Here is a 12,710-nt window from a genome sequence, read left to right on the forward strand (position 1 = left end):
TAATTGTATCCACAATAGTCATATGAAAATGCCACATTGTCATATATTTTACCTTTAAATTTTATTGCAAACTGTATAGGCTCAATATGGCTTGTGTTGCATAAATGTTCCATAGTTTTCAAGATTTTTGAGCACATGTCATGAACAAACATTAATGTTTGATATGTTCTTCAAAAAATTGGCTGTGGAAGTAACTTTTTATGAGGCCATTGGTGTGGATAAAAGTATCATACTTTGAGTTCATTGGTGTGGAATGATTCCTTATTCAACTGTGTAAGTAACAATTATTTATATATTAGGGACGTGTAGAAATAGGTATATATAATTTTGACATGGAAACTCCATAAAAGAGAGGTGGCATTCTCAAAATTATATATCCCATGACTTCTCCCAAAATAAGTTCTACAACTTCCAATTTTTAGCTCTACATATCCCAGAAATAAAGGATTCCCCTTTGCTAGTTTCTTTCTAATTGTACCATTGTAAACAACACTTGGTAGAAAACAAAAAATGCCTTGAAATGTCTCTGCTAACTTCAACTTGTAGCAAGTATTATCAGTCCCTGTTAACTATAGAAAAACCTTTTAGACCTCATTCAACCATAGTATCATTATTATATCTTTTACTTTTGGTAAGAACAAGCATCACAAGGACTTAGGAGATTCCTATTAACTCTAAATTACCTCTCGGATCTTTGTCGAGCATAATAGAACTTTTATATTTTTTGTTAGAATTAAAAGACCCCTCTGACCTCTGTTAACCATAATATCATTTTAGATCTGAGACTTTTGTGATCCATATTGTAGATAAATGTCATTCAGAATAATCACATCATTAGGATTTGGTCGACATTTCGAACCAATCAATGTGGTTCATCCTTAGGACAGGGTGAAAGAAACCATACACTCTTCAGGAATAAATAGTAAGGATGCATCATTGCACCTTTGACCCGCTCATGCTCTCCGTTAACATGTTCAGTGGTCTCCAATAGTCTTGCTCTCAATGGCCCCAATATTTCTTATGATAATAATAATATAATATTAGATAACAATAATATTAATCACAAGAGTGGGCCCAATATTTCTTATGATATTAATAATATAACATTAGATAACACTATTAATAATAATAACAAGAACTATGCTATTAATAATTCAATAATAAATAATAACTCGAATATTAATAAGAATCTTGATAATATTAATAATAATAGGGGCAACAATAATATTATTTCTTTGCATAATAATGGTTATATTAACAATAATGTTTTGAATAATAAGAACAAAATTAATAATAATAATAATAATAATAATATTTTTATTAATAATGATAATAATAAAATCAATAATAACAATAATAATAACATTGGTGATTCATCATTTTCTCATTATAAGAATGTTGTCAACCTCTCAAGTTCTAATTTTAGTCCCTCTGTCTTTAGTCTCCTAAATAAAGGGCTTAATTTTTCCCTTGCCCCTAAGAAGGTCCCCATAGATGACATTATTTGTAATATTGAATTTGGTATTAGGGACCTTCCTGATAATGTCAAGGAAGCCATCAAACAAGATTGTGCTATTGTTCTTAGGAAGGCCAAGCCTACCAAAAGAAACCTTAGTAGAGATGAGCTCCTCACCCTTAAATCCCTAAGGGAAAACCTTCACATTGTCATCCTAAAAACTGACAAATGTGGGGGAGTCGTCATTTCGGATAAATATGACTATGTCAAAAAAATTATTGACCATCTGTCTAATAGTGGTTGTTATGCCAAGCTTAACAAGAATCCCATTAAGTCTGTTTCTAAGGATGTGGCAACTTCCATTAAGTCTAGTCTGTCTCCTAATCCTCTCTCAAGAAATCTCATTGAGAGTAATCCCCTCCCCCCTAGAATTTATGGCCTACCCAAGATTCATAAATATGGCGCCCCCTTGAGACCTATTTTTAATACAATAGGTGGGCCTACTTATCTTCTTGCTAAATTCTTAGCTCTTAAGCTCAAACCTCTTGTGGGTTGAACTGATTCCTATGTTAAGGACTCGATGTCCTTTGTTAAGGAATGGAAAGATGTAAAGTTAGACCCAGAGGATTTTGAGACTAAGGCCTTAGCCTCAACTCAATTCTGCCCTAAGAAGTGGAAGAGGTTTGTTGATGACACTTGCGTCATCTGGCCCCATGGTCATGAGAAGTTGGATCTATTTCTGAACCACCTTAACTCTCAATCTGAATCCATAAAGTTCACAATGGAGGTTGAGGTAGACGGATGCCTTCCTTTCCTTGACATTCTCCTCTCTAGAATGGATGATGGTTCCATTTCTCACCAAGTTTTTTGTAAAAAAACTCACACGGAACAATATCTTCATGCTAGTTCTCATCATTTTCCTACTCAGAAATTTGGTGTTCTCAGCACCCTTGCTACCCGTGCTCTGAGAATCTTTGATGATAACCACCTAGAGCAGGAGAAATCTCATCTCCTTGAAGTTTTTAAGAATAATGGATACAACAGAACTCAGAGCCTCAAAGCTTTTCAAAGAGCATGTAAAGATTCTAGAGAGAAAACTGCTCGTGTTGATCCTATCTCCAAGGTTCATCTCCCGTTTATTCAAGGGACCTCGGATAAGATTGCTCATATCCTTAGGTGGAATAATGTTTCCTCTTCATTCAAACCTCTTAGAACCATTAGAAATTCTCTTGGTTTTGTTAAAGATCCTATTGACCCGAAGGACATGAAAGGTGTTTACCTGATTCCATGTTCATGTGGTACTCCATATATTGGGGAAACGGGTCAATCAATCAACCAAAGGATCCATGAACATGCAACAAACATAAGGCATAATCGTTCTCACTCTTCGGCTCTAGCTGAGCATGCCGACAAGTCTAAGCACGATGTTTGTATAGAGGATTCTAAAGTCATTGCTAGGGTTGACCATTTCCACCAGAGGAGGCTTAGAGAGGCTATTGAGATTGAAAGGCATGCTAAGAATCTCAACATAGATGATGGTTGGAAATTTAGTAAAAGTTGGATTCCTACCCTCTCCTTGTGATCCTCTTGTCTCTTTTTTTCCCTTTTTTCATTTGTATCTTTCCTTTCTTTTTATTTATGTATAGCATATAATTTGTATTTTAATTAAAATAAATACTATTAATCTCTTTATTTATAACATATATCTTTATTTCAGTTCCTCATTTTAACCCTAGTTTTATTATTGGAGTCCTAATTACTTTCATAGTATTTAACCTCTTTTTTCTTTGTAATACATGTTATTTATATCCAAACATTATGGGTTTTAATTTTGCTTATAATCCCCTATAAAAAATAATAGCTTTTCCTTACCTCCTTAATAATTAATATATTTTCTTATCATTATTATTATTTCTATTTATTCCTTCCCCCTTTGATTTTCTAGAATCCTTTCTTTACCTTATCATACTCTAATGGAAAGTACTGACACTCAGAAGTTTTTCATTCACTGTAAAAAGACATCTCAAACCCCTCTCTCTTAACCATAATAACACTTTTATATCTTTTACTTACTATGGCAACAGGTAACCAGGTAAGGAGAAGTTGAAGATGGTCAAAAGCTTAATATTTTATGATATGTCTATTATTCGTATGTTTCTTTTTGGTTTTTGTGCGCGTTTATCTGAAGTGACTTCTACTGGTACCGTGACAATTGTTAATTTTGTAACTCCAAATGAACCAATATACTCTGAAGGTTTTATATCAATTTTGCAAATTATGAATTTCCCACATAAACATATTTTTCATTTACATATTTTTATATATTAATTATAAAAGTTGAAATCTTCACAACAAATTTTCTTGAGAAATGTGTATAATTCCCAAATAGATTTATTAATTTTAAAAGTTGAAAGCTTTGCAACAATTTTTTCCAGAAATGTGTATAATTCCCCGGTAGAAAAGAATGAAATATAGTTATATTTTTTATATTTTGATTTTTGTAATTATTATTATTATTATTATTTTCAATTTAATAGTTAAATCCAATGACATTTGAATCGTATATTTAAAACATACGATATACATTGTGATTACACAATAGACCACTTTTTTAAATTAGGCATCATATTGTTCACAACCGCCATTGAGATTGTGCAATGATCATTAAATCAAGATCCTCCTCTACCACAACAATGCTATCAAATTCAATAAAGCACGTTAATGTAACCATTTCAGCCTAAACATAGGTTTTAAAAGATTAATTTCTCATCAATTTTCAAGAATTAATTAAAAGGGAGGGAAATCTGGACTCTCTGGTCTTCTCACCATTGAACAAATATTTAAGGATTTTTTTTTGGAATTTAAAGTAAAATGAAGGAAAACGTACCTTCTTTAAAGTTTTCTATCGTAGACATGGGCTTTAAAGCAAAAAAAACTTAAATTTAAACTATTTCATTTCTCATCGTAAACTCAATTTTCAAGAAAAATCTAGAAAAAAATTTAGGAGTTCACTTGAAACTAAAATTCCCTATAATACTAGTGATCCCCCCATTACTATATTCATTGTAGCCCTTATTTTTATTATTGTGCCCATATTGTCACCATATTGTTATTAGTGTGTCCCATAGAAGCCCACTATTGTTATTGTTGTACCCTTATATTAATATTGTTATGTTAGCTTTGATTATATTGTGACCCCATAGACTCCTATATATAGAAAGGAGGTCTAGCCATTTGTATCATCCAAGTATTGTTCATTTGTGTAATGTAAATGAGGTTTCCCCCTCGAAGAGGCTGATTTTGAAGTCGTTGATCTATCTTTTCTATATTTTTGTGAGCTGGTTTCATAACAGGCATTCCATTTTGGCTTCGTGTGACACTAAAGGTTTTGGATGTGCACACCACTTACTGTAGTAGCTTCATCTTTGTGAAGTGGTGGTAGGTCACTCCCGGTCTTTATAAATCCTGGTGCCTTCCTAAGGTTTCGCCAAAACATATTTTCTTAGGGTTTATTATGTTACCAATTACTAACTAGGATATACATTGATTCCTCTTTTTTCTACATTTTAATCTCTCTATTTATCTTTGAGAGGTGTAGAAATGTTTACCCTCTCAACCTCACTACCGTTGTTTCAGTTTTGCAGGTTCGCAGAATTTTACCCTTCTATAAATCTTACGAGTAATCATCAAGGGATTGACATCATCACGTTCGTCTTGCTATTCCTCCACTGTCGGTAAATCAAATGCCCATTCTTAGGCTCGAATGGGTCGTGTGTCAAGAATATTCTTCTCTACAAGGGATGCTTGAGGGTACACTACACCCACTCACACTTCACAAGAGTTTTTGGATGCTACGCTGAGGTGTTACTTCCTTTCTATTGGATGACCACCCTCTTTACTCAATTCAAGCGTTAATTTTACTTACTCATTATTATTGTGTCTTGTAGGTACCGAACTTTCCTCTTGTAAAATATTGGAGCACCTTGACTTGCATAAACTCACCTAATCTCTCTTGGACATACCTCATCCAGGTTGATTTTTTTAGTTCTTTAAGTTTTCAATTCTTGTGTTCAAGTTCCTACTGCATCATCCATGGGTGTTCACAAGGATTATCACAACGTATATTTGAGAATATTTTTGTGAACTGGAGGATTTCTTTTTCCTTTAATTTGTTCACTTGCAGAGGATTAAACCTCTAGTGACTATGTTGTGTGTTTTCTCTCTCATAGTGTACCGCAACCTGTAGGCGCTGATTATTCTCAATTTGGGAATTAACTGGGATATTTTCAAGCGTGTGTTTACTGGTAGCTAATGTCTCAGCCTACTTATTTTAAATTTCTTTGAGCTCTGATGTCCTGCTTAAATTGTGAATATCCTTCATCTCTAAAATAATAGATACATTTATCTATTGTATCAATTTTATTTTATTTCCATTTCCTGACTCATATATGATGGAGTTAGTTTTCACAACCACCTATAGTTTTTTCTGTGGTGTTCTTGTATTTTATGAATTTATGACTGAGATAAACGGAATTGTTTCACATTTAATTCTTTTCCACCAATACTAGGAATACTATATTTCTCTACTAAATAACTTATTCTGTCACTTAACTGGATTTAGTACTGAAATTGTTCCCTTATCGGGCTATGTTTTAGGTAGAGCATTCCCCCTTGATAGTAAAATTGCACCTATCTTACACACTCAATTTAATTGTTCCACTGTTTCCATCGGTATTGTAGAATCAAACCATATCATTATTATTTCTTCCCCTTGCTTAAATTAGTAGTTTACCTTCGCCGGGAAAGAAATTTCCTAACCATTCTTTTAAATCGCGTTATTGAAGTGCAAACCAGTGCCCCTCCTAATACTCATTTGTAATAATTTCGAGCTCATCCCATCATTCGAGAGTGGTATGCATTCTTGTAAGATATTAAATCATATAAATGCACTCTTCATGTTAGTAACAGTTTTCAATTCCCATATAGCTAACAGGTAAGCTAGCCAGACAATTCTGAAGTCACCGTGTACATTTCCTCGGTAAATTTTGTCTTCAAGCACAATGTTAATTAGTATTCTTGTGCACCTAATTAAAGATTATGGGAAATCGTATAGCCAACAATAAATCTAGGTTTATTTCCGTGATGAAATAACTCATTTCACGCTATAGTACTTAATTTCCATAAGAATAATCTGTTATTAGTGCGATTGTGGTTCCCTTCTTTATAATCCATAAGAGTCTATTGTAAACATTCTCAAGCATGAAGATTCCAGCATGCCAATGTGATATATTAGTGGAATCCTATGATTTCCTTATCTTATCCTTTTTATAATTAGTTAACCACACTTTCATAATATAATATTCATTTAATTGGAACTAACATTTTAATCTAAATGCATATTTCCCTATCACACATCGTATATTTTATTTTGATGACATAACATTTGTACATAATTCAAATTGAATAAAAATCATGGGAAATGTAGATAAAAAACACCAATATGTTTCTTGAGAAACTCTCACTTGCTAATGTAAATAAAACCACCAAAATGTCAATTGGAATTTCATACCTGCTCATGTAAGTACATCACTACTTGGATTCCCACCTGCTCAAATAAGTAGAATTACGAGTATGTCACTTGGAATTTCACACCCGCTCTCCACCCAACCTAGAACTCTTTCCTCCAGTTCACCCCCGAGCTGAGAATCTCTTACCATAAAGGCCATCAACCACCCCCTTGTTGACCCCTTTCATAGCTATTTAATACCTTTGTTTCATGATAAGGCTTCTTTTAGCGGCATCCCGCTTTTGTGGGTTTCCTTATCCCTTTGCCTAGGCTTTTCCATAAAAGCCTGCCTTTCTATCTTGTGGTACTTTTAGGATTTTATAAGCTTAGTGTATATCTCTAGATAAACAACTTAATGGATATTTCTCTCCCATCCATTGAGCTTATGTAGAATTTTATTCTAGAATACTTATCATGAAAGAATTATAAAATCTGATTTACTAATGATATTTTTATCTTTAATTTATTTTGGCAAGAAACTTGTTTCTAGGGGTCTCGTTCCCAATTATATACATCTCATTTATCTATTTGGTAGTAACATATTTATTCACATCTTTACCCCCAGTCCTATATTTTCTGCTATAACTCAGTCTAAAACTTGCCCAACATTATAGCAATGGAGGGCTATTACATTCCAGCTCAGGGAAATATGGGCCGAAGAAGAGCGCACTAATAAAAGTATCGGTTCTTGTGTGAACAAAAAGGGTGATTCAGATTATGATGAAAGGTAAAATTATTCCTCCTCACTCAACAAAAATCAATTTGGAAACCCTAGCATTCTAGTCACAAACCCTAGGGAAATGTTAAAAGAAAAAGAAGTTGAGACTTGGGAGCTAGGTAGCAGAAGTTGACATGGACCAAGGGTTCTAAGTTGAAACATGAAAATAAAATGGTTTTGAGGTCATGGAAAGATGGGTCAAAGAAAAACACATTACTAAAGGTATTGATCCATGTGTCAATAAAAAGTTTGATTTAGAATATGTTGAAAGGTAGAAGCATTCCTCCTCAACAAATAAAACTGAATTTCGAAACCGTAGGGTTCTAGTCACAAACCATAGGGAAAATTTAAATGAAAAACAAGTTGACATTTGCCAACTGCGTAACAAAAGTTGACATGGACCAAGGGTTATAAGTTGAAACCTGAAAACGAAATGGTTTCGAATTCAAGGAAAGATGGGTCAAAGAAGAGTACACTAGTAAAGGTATCGATCCATGTATCAACACAAAGGGTGCTTCGAAATATGTTGAAACGTAAAAGCATTCATCCTCAATCAATAAAATCAATTTTGAAACCCTAGGGTTCTAGTCACATGGACCAAGGTTTTTAAGTTCAAACATGAAAAGAAAAGGGCTTTGAACTTAGGGAAATATGGGTTGAAGAAGAGAGCAGGTAAGTAAAAGTATCAGTCCCTGTGTCAACAAAAAGGGTGATTTAGAATATGATGAAATGTAAAATCATTCAACATGTATGAAAGGTAATATAATTTTCGTGATGATGTGAATTATATGTAGGCTTCACCTTAATATGATATTATCCCTATGAAACATGTAACTAATGATAATAATTTTATTCTGAGAAAGAAATAAATTGCCCAAAAAGGAAAAAAATCAACAACACCTAAGACTATTGAATGTGTAACTACACCTTAACACATACATTTTCTTTAGGAAAACCAAATGAATCACACATAATACAAAGAGAAAAATAAATGGTTAATTTTCCCTTTAATTCTAATGTGTGAAACAATCAACAAAAAAGGTTTATCTGAGGTTTTGTGTATGATAAGAATTCCTAAAAATACCCAATGTCCTTCCGATCAAGTAGTAACTAGGCCTTGTGAATATTTTAGAATAGGGTATTAGGGCCATGTCATAAATGTCACTGGTGATGCTTCGAGCAGCCAAAAAACCAACCAAGATATGGAGAGGGTTATAGTGGCCAAAGATACTAGGCCTACATCTCGAAAGAGTTGTTGATGCTTCCAATAGCCTGACAAAGACCACCTTAAGTCTAAGTGCTCCCACACCTTAACGTATAGGGAAATATGCCATAATATTTAGCCACTAAGTTACCTGCATCTTGTGGGAATGGATGAATCCCAAATTTTGTTTGTCATTTTTGGACCCAAAACCCTTACCACGTGTCAAGAGTCAAAATGAAGGTCTGTGATAATCTCCACCTAGGCCTTACCCCCTTCACGGGTTTCTCTCAATGTATCGGTTTTGTCACTAGATGATGTAGTATTTTCAGCTCCCTAAAGGATAACTTTATATGTTTCAATATGAAAAACAATCGTGCTCACTTATGTGCTACCTATCACCATTGTCCTATCCTGAACTATAAATTATCTTATGTCCCATGTGGGGAATTTAATGTGCTCAGGTTAAGATTGGTTTTAGAAAGGTTTTTCTTCACTTAGTGTTTGCAACAAAATATAATATCAAATAAACTAGGTACAAATATTCCGGAAAGAGGGTACCTTTTATACAAAGTTTAAGTGAGGTTAGTGTGGGGTGAGTGTTTGTGCAAGTGAAATTGTGAGCATATAAAGTGTGAACTAATGTGGATATGTGGTGATCATTTACAATTCCCTTAATTAAACTATGTGATGTTTTTTGCTTGCAAGAAAAGAAATGATGTGTGGATGATGGGCCACTTCCTTTAAGTTTCCCAATTATACTAAGTGAGCATGTGTTTGTGTGCAAAATTTTAAAGTAAAATATAAGAAATTAATCTACTTGTAATGGTTAGTAAATAAAATTGGTTAGTAGTGCATCTGGAGTGTGCAAGATGAATCTAGTGCACATACAAAGTGTTTGAATTGCAAGTATGTGGATATGTGGAGCGTGACTCTTTAATACAATTCCCCTAATTAAACTATGTGATGTTTGTTCATTGCAAGAAAAAAGATGATGTGTGGATGATGGAACGCTTACTTCTTTCCTAATTATACTATGTGAGCATATTCTTGTGTGCAAAATTTCAAAGTAAAATATAAGCCTCAATTACTCTACTTGTAATGGTTAGTAAAGAAAATTGGTAAGTAGTGATGGCTCGTGCAAAGTGAATCTAGTACACATACAAAGTGTTTGAATTGCAAGTATGTGTGGAATATGTGTTATATAGTTATGATGCGTGCTTATATATATTTCTATAAATGGTTAACAAAATACAATATTGTCAATTTTTTAAAATTAATTTGACATATCATAGCAATATTGTCTCCATTTACTATGTGAAGCATTTGACCTTTTTCAAAATTATTTCTTTTTAGCAACAATTTTTCGTTTCTTGAAGAGACTATATAAATCCTAAAATAAAAGTGATTTCTACAACAAAGTGAAGCATTTCAATACCTTTTTCAAATTTACTTCTTCTTAGTAACATTTTTTTATTTCTTCAAAAGACTATATAAATTCCAAACTAAAAGTGATACCTACTATAAGGAGGAAAGTATTATATTTTTGTTCATATATATCATATACCAAACATTTCAATTGTTTAAATACGATGTCAATTATTTAAATATACTCATTTCTATAATAATTTGCAAGGTTTTTTTTTTCTATGAAGGAAAATTGTAATTTTAATAAACTTGAAAATCAAGGAACAAAATTCCATTTTGAAGATTCCCATAAGAATTACTTTAGATCAACCTTTTTACTGATGCTTAAAAAAGAAAAAGAAAAAATCCAAAAATAAAGTACATGAATCTTTCGAGGTAGTTTCAGCCAATAGTTGGCACCTAAAATCCAAAAACAAATAGAAAGGAGAAGTTGGGACTAAGAAAAGATACTTAGTCATCCTTTTCTACCCTTCTTCTTTTCTACTTTTTCCATCCTCCTTGATCAAGAGTGGACTTTACAATGATTAGTTGATCATCTGTTGTCTTCCCTATATGTTCTTTTTCTGAGTCTGAGCTCTCGAAGGAATAAGGATGTTTGGATCCTCTGATTTCCTTCTCCTTCTGCATGTCCTGATCAAGATTTCCTTCTGCATATAGATTTTGTGGCCTTTCTACCACCATTCCTTATTGATTGATTCCTTCATTTGTTGGAGAATCTTGTGGATTTGAGTTATCCTCAGTTGTGGGATCATCTTCCTCTTCTTCATTAGATTGCTGTGTAGGAAATTGTCATCCCTTAGGCTTCTTGGCAAGTTTCTTTTTCATTCTAGGATCTTTCTTCGTCAAAGGACATGAATTTTGTAAATGTATAGTTTCTAGATAAAAATGACACCTGAATATTGAATTTTCATAATGTAAGAACTAAGTCCAATAGTGATTATTTTGTGTCAGAAGAATACGATCAGGAATTCCTTCGCTGAGGTTTACCTCTACGAAAATTCGCGAAAAAATATATATATCTTCTTTTGTTGTTTGTGTATCCATGTTGATGTATCTACCCAGCAGATTACCAATTCCTTATGGGAATTTTTTATGCCAGAAATGAAGGGGTAAGTTTTGCAATCTTATCCGCACTGGAATTTTGGAGACCACCACTAAGATGGCATTGAATTCTGGGAACCATGGGGTGATAAATAGTCATGCATTACCCTAAAACCATGAACCCTCTTGTATAACATACTCTTTTATATCAGATTATTCAAATTTTACTATGAAGAAGCCCTTGGAGCATAGATGAACCTCATAGTTTGGGGTCCAAATCTTACAAATTCACTAAAAATGATCCATAGGATTTGGCCAAAATCCATTAAATTTGCAAATGATTTCCAGGGATTGATAGGTTGTATGAAGATTATTTGGCCCTGCTATATCTATTGTCATTATCAGCATTTGTTTTATCTTCTCCACTGTATAAGGCCCATGAATATTTAGAGTGGCTTCAGATTTACTTGATACTGCAAATTTACCTTTAAGAGCATATTTGAAGGAAGTAGATCCGTGGATTGGTCAAGGCGACCCTATCCTCAGCCTCAGGTTAATGATGATTGTGGAGTTCAGATCTATGTCATAGTCCTGTAGTTGTTGATTGTCCTTCATGGATCTATGACATAAATTAGACTTTGTGACTCCATTAGAATAATGGATTTTTTATGCATCTCCCTTTTCAAATCCCATACCAAGAAATCCTTTTTTACCCCCATGAGGATCGACCTTCCAGATGGGGTTTCAGTGAAAATTTGAAGTACTGCACCTTTTCCCATAAAAATTGTTTTCTCTCTTTTCTTTGATGAAAACTTGGTCGGGTACAAATATGCCTCTCTCCCAAGATACATTTACTATTCCAGCGTGTAAATCTCGAAGAAAACTACACCGTCACAACCTTGACAAAGTGAAAACCCCCATAGAAAAGTTGCATCTCGTTCAATGAGCAGAAAAGGGCTAACACAAGGGTAAAAACCCTGCCTCCAATCGACACCCTAGGCTCCAATCGATAAAAAACCAGTCAATATGCCAGATGGAAGAGAAAGTATTGCCCTAGCCACGACATTTTTCACACAGAGGCCCATATATCTAAAGTCCTAGAACCACATTGGCCCCAACATCAAAACCTATGTCCATTGTGGCAACATGACTAACACAAGAAGAAAACAAAAACCTAGCCATCACTCCCCATCTCACCATGATAATTTACAAGGTTGTTGAACTAAAGACTAGTATAAATTAAGTTTAAATTATTATATAGGAAACTTCTAAATACATATTTCAGAGGGAATTATTACTT

The sequence above is a fragment of the Pinus tabuliformis genome, chromosome 5_2 (assembly GCF_031772625.1).
Source record: "Pinus tabuliformis cultivar Carrire ecotype Pingquan chromosome 5_2, CPIR1, whole genome shotgun sequence".
NCBI lineage: Eukaryota > Viridiplantae > Streptophyta > Pinopsida > Pinales > Pinaceae > Pinus > Pinus tabuliformis.